Raw genomic sequence first — 13,493 nt, 5'->3', positions numbered from 1 at the left:
GTAAGAAGGTGGTCTAGTTTCATTCTTTTGCATGTAGCTGTCCAAGACTGGTATTATTATTATTTTTTAAGATTTTATTCATTTATTTGACAGAGAGACACAGTGAGAGAGGGAACACAAGCAGGGGGAGTGGGAGAGGGAGAAGCAGGCTTCCTGCCGAGCAGGGAGCCCAATGTGGGGCTTGATCCCAGGACCCCGAGATCATGACCTGAGCCACCCAGGTGCCCTAAGACTGGTACTATTATTATGGTATGTAATTGCCATGGCGATGCAGTGTTCTTCCTCCTGGGGACCCAGCCACCTCTTTAGTCAATGGGTTTTGGGTCTGAAAACTGACTCAGGTCAGGAACTGGACAGGGGATCATGGCTTTTAATTGGGGTGTTGCCCTCACCCTCTTTCTATTGCTGCTTTTTAAAAAATATGTAATTAGGGACACCTGGGTGGCTGAGTTGGTTAAGCATCTGCTTTTGGTTCAGGTCATGATCCAAGGATCCTGGGATTGAGCCCTGAATCGGGGCTCCCTGCTTAGTAGGGAGCCTGCTTCTCCCTCCCCCCCTACTTGTGCTCTCTCTCTCTGTCTCTCAAATAAATAAAAAATCTTTTAAAAAATAAAAAAGTATGTAATTAAATAATATCCTAATTGGCTGTCCATCTATTTGCCCCTGGGACACGATACTCTATTAATCCTCTTATTGTCTTTTATCATTGAATAAAAGCATTTTAAAAGTTGTGTAGTAGAGGGGCGCCTGGCTGGCTCATTTGTTAAGTTGCAATTCTTGATGTCAGGGTTGTCAGTTTGAGCCCTATGTTGGGCATAGAGGTTACTTAAAATAAAATCCTAAGATAAAAATGTGCATCTAAGAAGTAAAAAATTGCCCTTACAGACATCTAGTTCCAGTAATGTGGTGGACAAGGTGAATGTTTCACACCTGCATCAATAACACTAATATTAATATTAATTTATATCATAACACAGCAGCAGTAACAAAGTACCACAGACTGGGTACAGATATTTATTGTCTCACAGTCTTGGGGACAAGGAGTCTGAGATCAAGGTGTTAGCAGGGTTTCTTTTCTTTTCTTTTTTAAGTTTTTATTTATTTATTTAAGTAATCTCTACACCCAATGTGGCACTTAAACTCAGGACTCCAAGATCGAGAGTCACATGCTGTTCTGACTGAGCCAGCCAGGCACTCCCAGGTTTTGTTTCTTTCTTTTTTTTTTTTTTTTTAAGATTTATTTATTTATTTTAGAGAGGAGGGGAGGGGCAGAGGGAGAAGAGAATCCCAAGCAGACTCCACACTGAGCATGGAGCCTGACGCAGGGCTTGATCCCACGACCCTGAGATCACGACCTGAGCCAAAACCAAGAGTCGGATGCTCAACCGACTGTGCCACCCAGGTGCCCCAGGTTTCTTTCCTTTGAGGGTTGGGAGAGAGAATCTTTTCCATGCTTCTCTCCTAGCTTCTGGTGCCTTGCTGGCAATCTTCAGTGATCCTTGGCTTGTAGACACATCTTTGCCTTCATCCGCTCACCTGGAGTTCTCCCTAGGTTTCTGTCTGTGTGTCCAAATTTCCCCTCTTTAAAGGATGCCAGTTATGTTGGACTAGGGCCCACCCTAATGACCTCATTTTATCCTGATTACCTCTGTAAAGACCCTCTCTCCAAATAAGGTCCTATTCTGAGCTACTGGGGGCTAGGACTTCACATCTCTTTTTTTGGGGAGATATCACTCAACCCATTACACTAACCCTTTTGAGGAGGGAGATAAAAGTATTAGAGTATATATTCATTTTTTAAACCACAAAGGAAGGTATTAATATTATATATATATATATATATATATATATAGACATCATGGGCATGCTCGCTTGGTCTTATGTGTGACAGTTGGCAGAAGCAGGATGCAGGGCCTCCTGAGGGAAACGCGGGGGTCACCACACGGCAGGGTTCGTTGTGCTGTTGCACTAAGTCTTCAATTTCCAGTGTATTACAAGGTTTTGCCACTGACTATGTCAAGTTAAGTGAATTCATGGACAATACGATCTTGTTTCAATTAAATGAACCCTTACAAAAGGTACGTACGGATTAAAAAGTTTCCTGCAAAAACAAATACCCCTCTGCTCAATGCCCCCCCCAAACCCAGCCATAGAGTGAAAATAATACTAATCCTGCAAGCACAAATAAATAGCGAACAAAGGAAAAAAAAATAAGGGTAAATAGAAAGCACAAATTAAGGTGGTAGGAAGAAATCCCGTAAACTAGCAATGAGAGTGTAAACAGATGAAACTTACAAGCTGAACAACGTATATTGACAAATTGTGTTTTTAAAAAATCCAGGTATACACTGTTCATAAGAGAGACACCTGAACTATAAGGACACAGAAAGTTTGAAAGTAAAAAAAAAAAGTAAAAAGTAAAAAGTAAAAAGACAGAAAAAAAGCTGGCCAGTCATTTAAGCGTCTGACTCCTGATCTCTGCTCTGGTCTTGATCTCAGGGTCAAGGCGCTCAAGCCTCACATTGGGATCCACACTGGGTGTGGAGCCTACTTAAATAAATTTTTAAAAAATTTAAAAAAGAAGGTATAGAAATTCTAAACCTGTATATATCTAATGATAGTATCATGAAAAAGGCAAAATTACAAGGAGAAAAGAGTAAATATACACAAATAGGACAGACCTTAACATATTTTCTTCATATTTGAGTAGTTATACAGACAAGAAATTAGTGAAGTATAAAAGATTTGAAAGCACAATTAATAGGCTTTCTCTACTGGACACACGTAGAACCTTACATCCATCAATTAGATGATACATATTTTTTTCAAGCACATATATAACAGTTTAAAAAATGGATCATTAATTTGCCAAGTACGTAACAAATATCAGAGAATATTTGTCACAGAGATCATATCATGGAGATCTCTGACCATCATGAAATTAAGTTAGAAATGATAAACAAGAGGGAGAGGGATGCCTGGGTGGCTCAGTCGGTTGAGCATCTGCCTTTGGCTAGGTCATGATCCCAGGGTCCTGGGATGGAGTCCTGCATCAGGCTCCCTGCTCGGCGGGAAGCCTGCTTCTCCCTCTGCCACTCCCCCTGCTTGTGCTCTTTCTCTCTCTCTGTCAAATAGATCAATAAAATCTTAAAAAAAAGAAATGATAAATAAGAGGATAATTTTAAAGCCGCAAATGGGGTGCCTGGCTGGCTTAGTCAGTAGAGCATGCGACTCTTGATCTTGGGACCGTGAGTTCGAGCCCCATATTGGGTGTAGAGATTACTTAGGTAAATAAAAAAATTAAAAAAAATAAGGCCACATATACTTGGATATTTATAATCACATAGCATATGGGTCAAAGAAGAAATTGCACTGGAAACTAGAAAATATTTAGAACTAAATGACAGTGCTTGTGACAATACAGCTAAGGCGGTACTTAGGGAGAAATATCTAGCTTTAAATTCTTCTATTAGAAAAGGCGAAATGCTAAAAAGTAACTAAAGAAATTAGAAATAAAATGACATAAAAGTAGAAGGAAAGGAATTAATGAAATAGAACACCAAGCCAAATCAAGAAGAACAACAAAATAAAACACTAGTTTTTTTTATATGAATATAAAGATGACCTATATACATGCTAGATATGCCAGGATAGGCTTGATCTCACAGATAATTGTTGTTAATGTTTGTACTTCTTCTCATGTAATTTTACTCTTTCTGATAAATGTTGATTGAATAGAGAATAAAATGTGGCTTTGCCTTTTTAAGTCACAAATGCATTCACAAATCAGACCAAAAAATATGAATGTTTTAACATTAGAAAAATCTATTGAGGGGCGCCTGGGTGGCTCAGTTGGTTAAGTGTCTACCTTTGGCTCAGGTCATGATCCCAGGGTCCTGGGATCAAGTCCTTTGTCGGGCTCTCTGCTCAGTGGAGAGTCTGCTTCTTCCTCTCCCTCTGTGTGCACTCTCTCTCTCTCAAATAAATAAATAAAATCTTTAAAAAGAAAAAAGAAAAAGAAAAACCTATTGAACCACCGCAATAATAAAGGAGCAAAACTATCAGTTCTATTCAATGTTGCACTGTAGGTCCCAATCAGTATAGTAAGAAAAGGAAAGTAAATAAAAAGTGAGGATTGAAAAAGGAGAAACAAGGGTTATTATGAGCAGATGACATGCTTGTCTACATAAAAATACAAGAGAATATACGAATTATTGAAAAATTAGGGACAGTTAGCCAGGTTTGAGGATATAAGAGCAATATGAAAAAGTAAGTAGGGTAATAATTAGAGCTTAGAGTAGCAGCAAACACGGCAAGTCACCCAAGAATAAATCTAACAAAAGATGTGTAAGACCTGTATGCAGAAAAGCATAAATATTTATTGAACGACATTAAAGAAAACCTAAGTTAATGGAGGGATAAAATATGTTTATGTATCGGAAAGCTTAATGAGTAATCCTATCAAGTCTCTCTGAATTCACTTAGAGATTTCATGCAATTCCAATTAAAATTCTAAATAGGACCGAGAATAGCCAAGACAATCTCAAAGCAGCACAATATACCCTAGCAGATGTCAACACTTTTTATAAGTGGTAGTAATTAAGACAGTGCAGAGAAAAATAAATAGACCAGTGGAACAACATAACCCAGAAACAGACCCACACATCAATGGAAACTTGATACATGAGAGGAGGAATTATTTATTTTTTTGAATTTATTTATTTCTTTTTAAAATTTAAATTCAATTAATTAACATATAGTGTATTACTAGTTGCAGAGGTAGAGGTCAGTGATTGATCAGTTGCATATCACACCCAGTGCTCATTACATCATGTGCCCTCCTTCATGCCCATCACCCAGTTACCCCAGCCCCCCACCCACCTCCCCTCCGGCAGCCCTCAGTGTGTTTCCTAGAGTTAAGAGTCTCTCATGGTTTGTCTCCCTCTCTGATTTCCTCTTGTTTTATTTTTCCCTCCCTTCCCCTATGATCGGGAGGAATTATTTAATAAACGTGGCTGGAACCATTGGTTATCCATACGGAAAAAAGAAATTATATCCTGACTGCACACCATATACAAAAACAAATTCAAAGTGGCTTTATGACCTAAATGTAACAAGTACTTGAGAACTTTTGGAAGATCATATAAGCAAATGTCTTTATGTTCTTATGATAGGGAAGGATTTTTTAAAATATAAGTAGATAAACCATGAGTGAAAGCTTGATAAATTTTACTACTTTGAAAATTTAAACTTTATGTACAAGTAAATAAATCATGAACAAAATGAAAAAATAAGCCATGGACAAGGAAAATGTATTTGTGACATCCTTGCTCCTACCTCAGACCCTTGGCACCTGGTCTTCCTCTGCCTGGAACAGTCTTCATCCAAATATACATTTGGCTCTCCCCTTCAAGTCAGTAATGTCTCTGTCCAAATGTCACCTCTTCAGAGAGGACTTCCTGACCTCCTTATTGAGAGGAACACCTCCATCACTTCCTCTTCTGTTTTCCCTTCATACCACTTACCACTACCTGACATTCTATATCTATTTGCTCATTTATTTATTGCCCCCTTCTCTACTAGAATTCAAGCTCCTTGAGGACAGGGACTTTGTTTTGGCCCTCAACCCATGTCTAGCACATGATATGTACTAATAAATATTTAATGAATGAATAAATGAATATAAATGATAAAGGATTGGTATTCACATATGTAAAGAACTACAGATCAATTAGAAGCCTTTGAAAAAATGGCTCAAGAGGAAAATTGTTAAGTACAGCTCACAAAAGAGGGAACCCGAAGGGACAATAAAAATATGGAAAGATAGGGGCGCCTGGGTGGCTCAGTCGGTTGAGCGTCTGCCTTTGGCTCAGGTCATGATCCCGGGGTCCTGGGATCCGGCCTCGCATTGGGCTCCCTGCTCGGTGGGGAGCCTGCTTCTCCCTCTCCCTCTGCCTCTCCCCCTGCTTGTGCTCTCTCTCTGTCTGACAAATAAAATCTTTTAAAAAATATGGGACGATATTTACTATCATTTCCGATCAAGAAATTGCAAAATTAAACAATAATGAAGCACAATGTCATACTGCAGAGATTGGCAAAACACCTGATAATGCCATTTGTTGGGAAGGATTGAGGAAAAGGGAACTATGTTCACTGTTGGTTGGAGTATAAGAGTTTGGTAATATCTAATAAAGATAAACATGCACATACCCTAAGATCCAGAAATTCTACTTCTGGGTAAATACACTAGAGGTAATTTTCCTATCTAAGTCAAGAGACTACACAAGAATATTCATAGCAGCATTGTTATATTTTTTATTTTTAGAATTCTTTTTTTTTTAAAGATCCTATTTATTTGACACAGAGAGAGAGAGAAAGAGAGAGAGAGAGCAAGCAGGGGGAGTGGCAGAGGGAGAGGGAGAAGCAGGCTTCCCACTGAGCGGGGAGCCCGATGCTGGGCTCGATCCCAGGACCCTGGGATCATGACCTGAGCTAAAGGCAGACACTTAACCGACTGAGCCACTCAGGCGCCCCTATTTTTTTTTTTTAAATTTTTAAAAAGATTTTATTTTTAAGTAATTTTTATGCCCAACGTGGGGCTTGAACTTACAACCCTGAGATCAAGAGTTGTGTGCTCTAATGACTGAGCCAGCCAGGAGCCCAGCAGCATTATTTGAATAGGAATTTTACATATTTTACATTTACATTTTACAATTTTACAGTTGGGTATAACCCAAATGTATATCACAGGTAGAATAGATGAACAGTGGTATATTCATACAACAGAATACTATACAGCATTAAAAATGAACAAACTGTAACAACACACAACAGTGTGGATGAATCTCATAAATACACATGGACAGGGGATCATGGCTTTTAATTGGGGTGTTGCCCTCACCCTCTTTCTATTGCTGCTTTTTAAAAAATATGTAATTAGGGACACCTGGGTGGCTGAGTTGGTTAAGCATCTGCTTTTGGTTCAGGTCATGATCCAAGGGTCCTGGGATTGAGCCCCTCTTATTGTGTATTAGAGGGGCGCCTGGCTGGCTCATTTGTTAAGTTGCAATTCTTGATGTCAGGGTTGTCAGTTTGAGCCCTATGTTGGGCATAGAGGTTACTTAAAATAAAATCCTAAGATAAAAATGTGCATCTAAGAAAAATTGCCCTTACAGACATCTAGTTTCAGTAATGTGGTGGAGCAAAACAGGGGTGCCTGGCTGGCTCAGTTGGACATAGAGGGGCAAATAGATGGACAGCCAATTAGGATATTATTTAATTACATAATTTTTTATTTATTTGAGAGACGTGGGGCCTGAACTCACGACTGGGAGATCAGGAGTCCCACGCTCCACCAACTGAGCCAGCCAGGCGCCCCTGTTTTGCTCCTTAGAAAGAAGCAAATAGGGGCACCTGGGTGGCTCAGTTGTTAAGCGTCTGCCTTCGGCTCAGGTCATGATCCCAGGGTCCCGGGATCGAGCCCCGCATTGGGCTCCCTGCTCAGCGGGAAGCCTGCTTCTCCCTCTCCCACTCCCCCTGCTTGTGTTCCCTCTCTCGCTGTGTCTCTCTCTGTCAAATAAATAAATAAAATCTTAAAAAAAAAAGAAGCAAATATATGAAGATTTGACAAAGTTGGGTGGTGATGATGTCATGACATGATGTAATTATTTTATTATTCTCCGAGTGTGTGTTTGAAGTGATTTCTTTGAAGTGCTATTAGTTCAGGATCATCTATTTCGGTGTATGCTTGAGTTAAGAGCTTAAACAGTTTGGTAATGCTACCATTTGCCCACCCTGATGGCCTCTTCTTGCTGTTAGACTGCCCCAGCTTTAGAGTTATTTGCTGAACAGGGATCACACAGTTCTTGAACTTGAAACTCAGCTTCATCTGGAGCAGGAATCAGCCAACTTTTTCTGTCAAGGGCCAGATAGTAAATATTTTCAGCTTTGTGGGCCACCTGAGCTCTCCTGCAACTACTCCCCTCTGCCATGGTAGCTTGGAAGCAATGTGGCAGGCAGAATTCTAGGATGGTCCTCAAGATTCCTGGCCCCTGATGGACTCACACTTTATTCCAGTTGTTCAATTAGACACCAATCTAGGTGCTGCTGTGACTATCCTTGGTAGACTTAACCTAATCAGGCAAACCTGTATTTTTTTTTTTTAAGATTTTTTATTTATTCATTTGAGAGAGAGACAGAGACAGAGAGAGCACAAGCAGGGAGAGAGGCAGAGGCAGAGGGAGAAGCAGGCTTCCCACTGAGCTGGGAGCCTGACATGGGGCTTGATTGCAGGACCCTGGGATCATGACCTGAGCCAAAGACCCAGGCGAAATTTTAAAAGGAATGGGACTCTTCCCAGTAAGAGAGATTCAAGGTGCTGGGGCGCCTGGGTGGCTCAGTCGTTAAGCGGCTGCCTTCGGCTCAGGTCATGATCTCAGGGTCCTGGGATAGAGTCCCACATCGGGCTCTCTGCTCAGCGGGGAGTCTGCTCTCCCTCTCCCTCTGTGCTCCCTCTCCCTCTGTGTTCTCTCATGCTCTCTCTCTCTCAAGTAAATAAAATCTTTAAAGAAACAAACCCAAAGTGTTAAAGAAGTTCAACGTGAGAGAAATTCTCTGTAGCTGGCTTTGAAGATGGAGGGGCCATGTGGTGAGGAATGGGGGGGGCGGGCTTTAGTTGCTGAAAGCATCCCGGAGCCGACAGCCGAGTAGGAGACAGGAGGCCTCAGTCTTACAACTAAGGAACCAAATTCTGCCAACACCAATGTGAGCTTGATAAAAGACTCTGAGCCTCAAATCAAAGTGCTGCCCCAGTTGACACCTTCCTTTCAGCCTGGTGAGATCCTGAACAGAGAACCAGCTAAGTCCTGCCCAGACTTCTGACCTACAGAGACTATGAGGTAATGAATTTGTGTTGTTTTAAGCCACTAAGTCTGCGGTAATTTGTTATACAACAGTAGCACACTGATATAAGTAGCCATTGGCAAGATGTAAATGAATGAACAAGGGAGGCTATGTTCCAATAAAACTTTATTTATGCACACTGAAATCTGACTTGCATATAATTTTTGTATGTCACAAAATATTATGCTTTTTTTTGTTTTTTCCCCCAGTCATTTAAATATATAAAAACTATTCTAAGGGATAAAAGGTACAGCATAGGGAACATAGTCACTGGTCCTGTAATAGCGTTGTACCGTGACAGATGGGAGCTACACTCGTGGTGAGCATGGCATAGCATAGAGACTTGTTGAGGGGCGCCTGGCTGGCTCAGTTGCTTAAGCATCCGACTCTTGTTTTTGGCTTGGGTCATGATCTCGGGGTTGTGGGATCGAGCCCTGCATCTGGCTCAACGCTCTCACTGTGGAGTCTGCTTGAGATTCTCTCTCCCTCTCCCTCTGCCCCTCCTGCCATGCTCTCTCTCTCTCTCTCAAATTAATAAATAAATCTTTTTAAAAAGCACAACCAAAAACATACAGACTTGTTGAATCACCATGCTGTACACCTGAAACTAATATAACATTGTGTGTCAACTATACTTCAATAAAAAATAAAATATTGAAAAAATTAGAGGGGTACCTGTTTGGCTTAATCGGTAGACCTGTGACTCTTGATCTCGGGGTTGTGAGTTCAAGCCCCACGTTGGGCATAGAGTTTACTTAATAAAAAATATATGTATATTTAAAACAAATTAGAGTATTGAAAAAAACCCATTCTTAACTCATGGGCTGAAACCAGTGGTGACATGAATTTGGCCTGTGGGTTATAGTTGGCAACCGCTGATCTAGGAATTGGTGCATTTTTTAATCAAACCCCCTGAAATTTTAAGAATTTTTCAGGTCTTGGGGCGCCTGGGTGGCTCAGTCGTTAAGCGTCTGCCTTCGGCTCAGGTCATGATCCCAGGGTCCTGGGATCGAGCCCTGCATCGGGCTCCCTGCTCGGCGGGAGGCCTGCTTCTCCCTCTCCCACTCCCCCTGCTTGTGTTCCCTCTCTCTCTGTGTCTCTGTCTGTCAAGTAAATAAATAAAATCTTTAAAAAAAAAAAAGAATTTTTCAGGTCTTATAAGAATATGGAGATGGGTCTCTAAAACATTCTTCAAGATTCAAAATGAGTTACAGTTCATTTTCTTCACATAGCATCAATAAGCATCATAGCATTTTTCAAACGTTTGGTACGTTTTAAAACAATCTTCTCTAATGGCCTAAGTCTTCTAAATATCAAATCTAAACTATAAAAACATTTAATTTATACATCAATTTCTAACACTCAAATAGGTTTAAAGGAACATTGCCAACTATCTAATGAAAATATTGTAGTTATTTATTTATTTTATGTCCCCAAGGAAGTACTCTTTATTCTTTTGATTGTATGATTCTAATTAGTTGCTAAACATGCATGGCCTTTCTTAAGACATGATAATTAGTATGGACGTTGCTATAACAATCTAGCAATTTACATTTTCTGAATATCTGGTATATCATGCATTAATTTTTATCATTTAATGAAATTACTAAATCAGGAACTTAGAATGCTGTGCTTAAGCTGCCTTTAACTAGAAATGGAGATATGGAAGCAATCAGGACCCTGGGAAATCACAGTTTGATAGCAGAAGCGAGACATGATTTGGGGAAAACTTTCTGAATTAGTTTCATTGGGCTGCTACAAAGTACCACAAACTGGGGAGCTTAAAGCAACAGGAATTTATTCTCTTACAGTTTTGGAGGCTAGAAGTCTGAAATTAAGGTGTCAGCAGGGCCTTGCTCCTTCTGAAACCTTTTGGGAAGAAAGCTTCCTTCTCTCTCTCTCAAAGCTTCTGTTGTTTGCTGACAGTGGCTGGTGTTCCTTGGCTTGTAGATGCATTGCTCCAGTCTCTGCTGATTCTTCTTTTTTTTTTTTAGATTTATTTATATATTTGAGAGAGAGAGAATGCCCTAGCGAGCATGGGGGGGAGGGGCCGAGTGAGGGGGAGAGAGAGTCTCAAGCGGGCTCCATGCTGAGTGTGGAGCCCGACATGGGGCTCTCTCTCATGACCCTGAAATCATGACCTGAACCAAAACCAAGAGTTGGTCGCTTAACCAACCGAGCCACCCAGACACCCCACCAGTCTCTGCTTCTATCATCACATGGCTGTCTTCTCCCTGTTTGTTTGTTTTTCTTTTCTTTTCCTCTTTCTTTCTTTCTTTCCTTTTTTATTAAGCAAAAGCATATATGTATATTTTTAAAGATTTTATTTTTTAGTTTTTATTATTATTTTTTAAAGATTTTATTTATTTATTTGACAGAGAGAGACACAGCAAGAGAGGGAACATAAGCAGGGGGGAGTGGGAGAGGGAGAAGTAGGCTTCCTGTGGAGCAGGGAGCCCGATGCGGGGCTTGATCCCAGGACCCTGAGATCATGACCTGAGCCGAAGGCAGACACTCAATGACTGAGCCACCCAGGCGCCCCTAAAGATTTTATTTTTAAGTAAACTCTACACCCAATGTGGGGCTCGAACTCACAACCCAGAGATCAAGAGTTGTATGCTCTACTGACCGAGCCAGCCAGGCGCCCCAACAAAAGCATGAATTAAACCATTTTATTGGAAACATTGAAAGTTAAGGCACTCTAAACTTCATGGTTTCCTTGAGGTTACAATTTTTGGCTGCTATTAATACTATTTCAGAAAAAAAGCACATGGACTAAGCCTGCCTTCCAGACGCCCTGGTGTAGGTTCTATATATTTAAAAATATATAGAATATATCCTCACGAAAGGATTAAGTACACTAAATTTAACAATTGGTAGCTTTCAGCTCATTAATCGAAATTCAAGAAACAGCATGGTTTTATATACATACTACTGTATTAATACAAAATTCATTAATGTCTTTTAGAAAGTTTCTTTTAGGAGTAAAAAGTAGAAGGTAAATTTTGCAGGCTGCTGTAAAGTACTTAGGAATGTCTCATAATGCTTTAAATTGCTATCAAATGCCCCAGAAGTCAGAAAAATAAGACCAGAGAATTTGTTAAAGGCTATTTTCTTAGTTTGGGAAAATTTCAGGGTAGAAATGCTACTTCATAGTACAGACATCCATAGTCTGAAAGGTATATTAAGTTCTTTGATGATTTTTAAAAGTATTTTGGGTCACGTTATCTGCACGTGAATGTTATTTGATGCTTAAGACAGTTGTTTCTAAAAGCATGATTCTGAGTGTAAAAATGGAATACACTTATTTTATGTGCCTGTTGACCTATTTTTCACAGCTGACTGTTTCCCTGTGTGTTTCCAAATGCTGGTATTGTTCTTATAAGGACATCACTCAGATCGGAGTAGGGCCGACCCTAATGACCTTCTCTTAATGAGATTACATGTGTAATTATTTCCTTTTTTAATTTTTTTTTAAAAGTTTTTTTTTATTTTATGAGAGAGAGAGAGAGAGAGCACAAGCAGGGGGAGCAGCAGGCAGAGGGAGAAGCAGGCTCCCTGTTGAGCAAGGAGCCTGATGCAGGGCTCGATCCCAGGACCCTGAGATCATGACCTGAGCCAAAGGCAGACGTTTAACCCACTGAGCCACCCAGGTGACCCTGTAATTATTTCCAAATAAGGTCACATTCACAGGTGCCAGGGACTAGGACTCCAACATATCTTTTGGGGGGGCACAATTCAACCCATAACACTTTCCTAGAGAAAAAGACAAGAATGTAAGATAGAACCGGGATGTTAGAATAGGAGTGACCTTAACATTTTTCTACAATAGCCATTTGGTTTTACATTTGGAGAAACTGAGGCATAGAACAATCAGGAGACTGGCCCAAGGTCATGTAACTAGACGAGGACAGAGTTGGGACTGGAAATCAGTAATGATGGGGAAATGTACAAAGCATGCAAATGCATTCTGGGTAAATGCCTGAAATACTCAAGGTCAGCCCTAGGGAAAAAGTGAGAATCAGGCAAAGTTTATCTGAACCCTTGTCACCTCTCTCTTTCATTTCTCTTTTCCTCCCTGTTGGAACCTCCTTAGCTGTACTCTCTCCTCTAGAAACAGGTGATATTTCCTGAGTGCTTCCTCTGGGCTAGACATTGTGCTAAGTCTTCTGTGATACTATCTCATTCATTTCTTATAATGTAGCCATTAAGTGCTAATATGATCCCATTTTATGAATGAGGAAACTGAGTCTCAGAGACGTTAATTAACTTGCTCAGTCTCGCAGTTTGGAAGTAGCCGGGCTGCGAGGCAAACACAAGCAGAATTCACATTCTTTTTTTTTATTAAAGATTTTTATTCATTCATTTATTTGAGAGAGAGAGAAAGAGAGAGAGAATGGGAGTCAGAATCTGAAGCAGACTCCGTACTGAGCACAGAACCTGATGTGGGGTTCGATCCCACAACTGTGAGATCATGACCGGAGCCGAAACCAAGAATCAGATGCTCAACCAACTGAGCCAACCAGGCGCCCCAGAACCCACATTCTTAACCACTTTGCCACTCTGCATCTTCGTTCTTGCCATTGGCCCCT

This window comes from Mirounga leonina, unplaced genomic scaffold (assembly GCF_011800145.1).
Source record: "Mirounga leonina isolate KUSES-001 unplaced genomic scaffold, KU_Mleo_1.0 Mir_101664, whole genome shotgun sequence".
In the NCBI taxonomy this organism is placed as follows: domain Eukaryota; kingdom Metazoa; phylum Chordata; class Mammalia; order Carnivora; family Phocidae; genus Mirounga; species Mirounga leonina.
The sequence above is the reverse complement of the archived record's forward strand: the minus strand, read 5'-3'. Positions refer to the sequence as shown.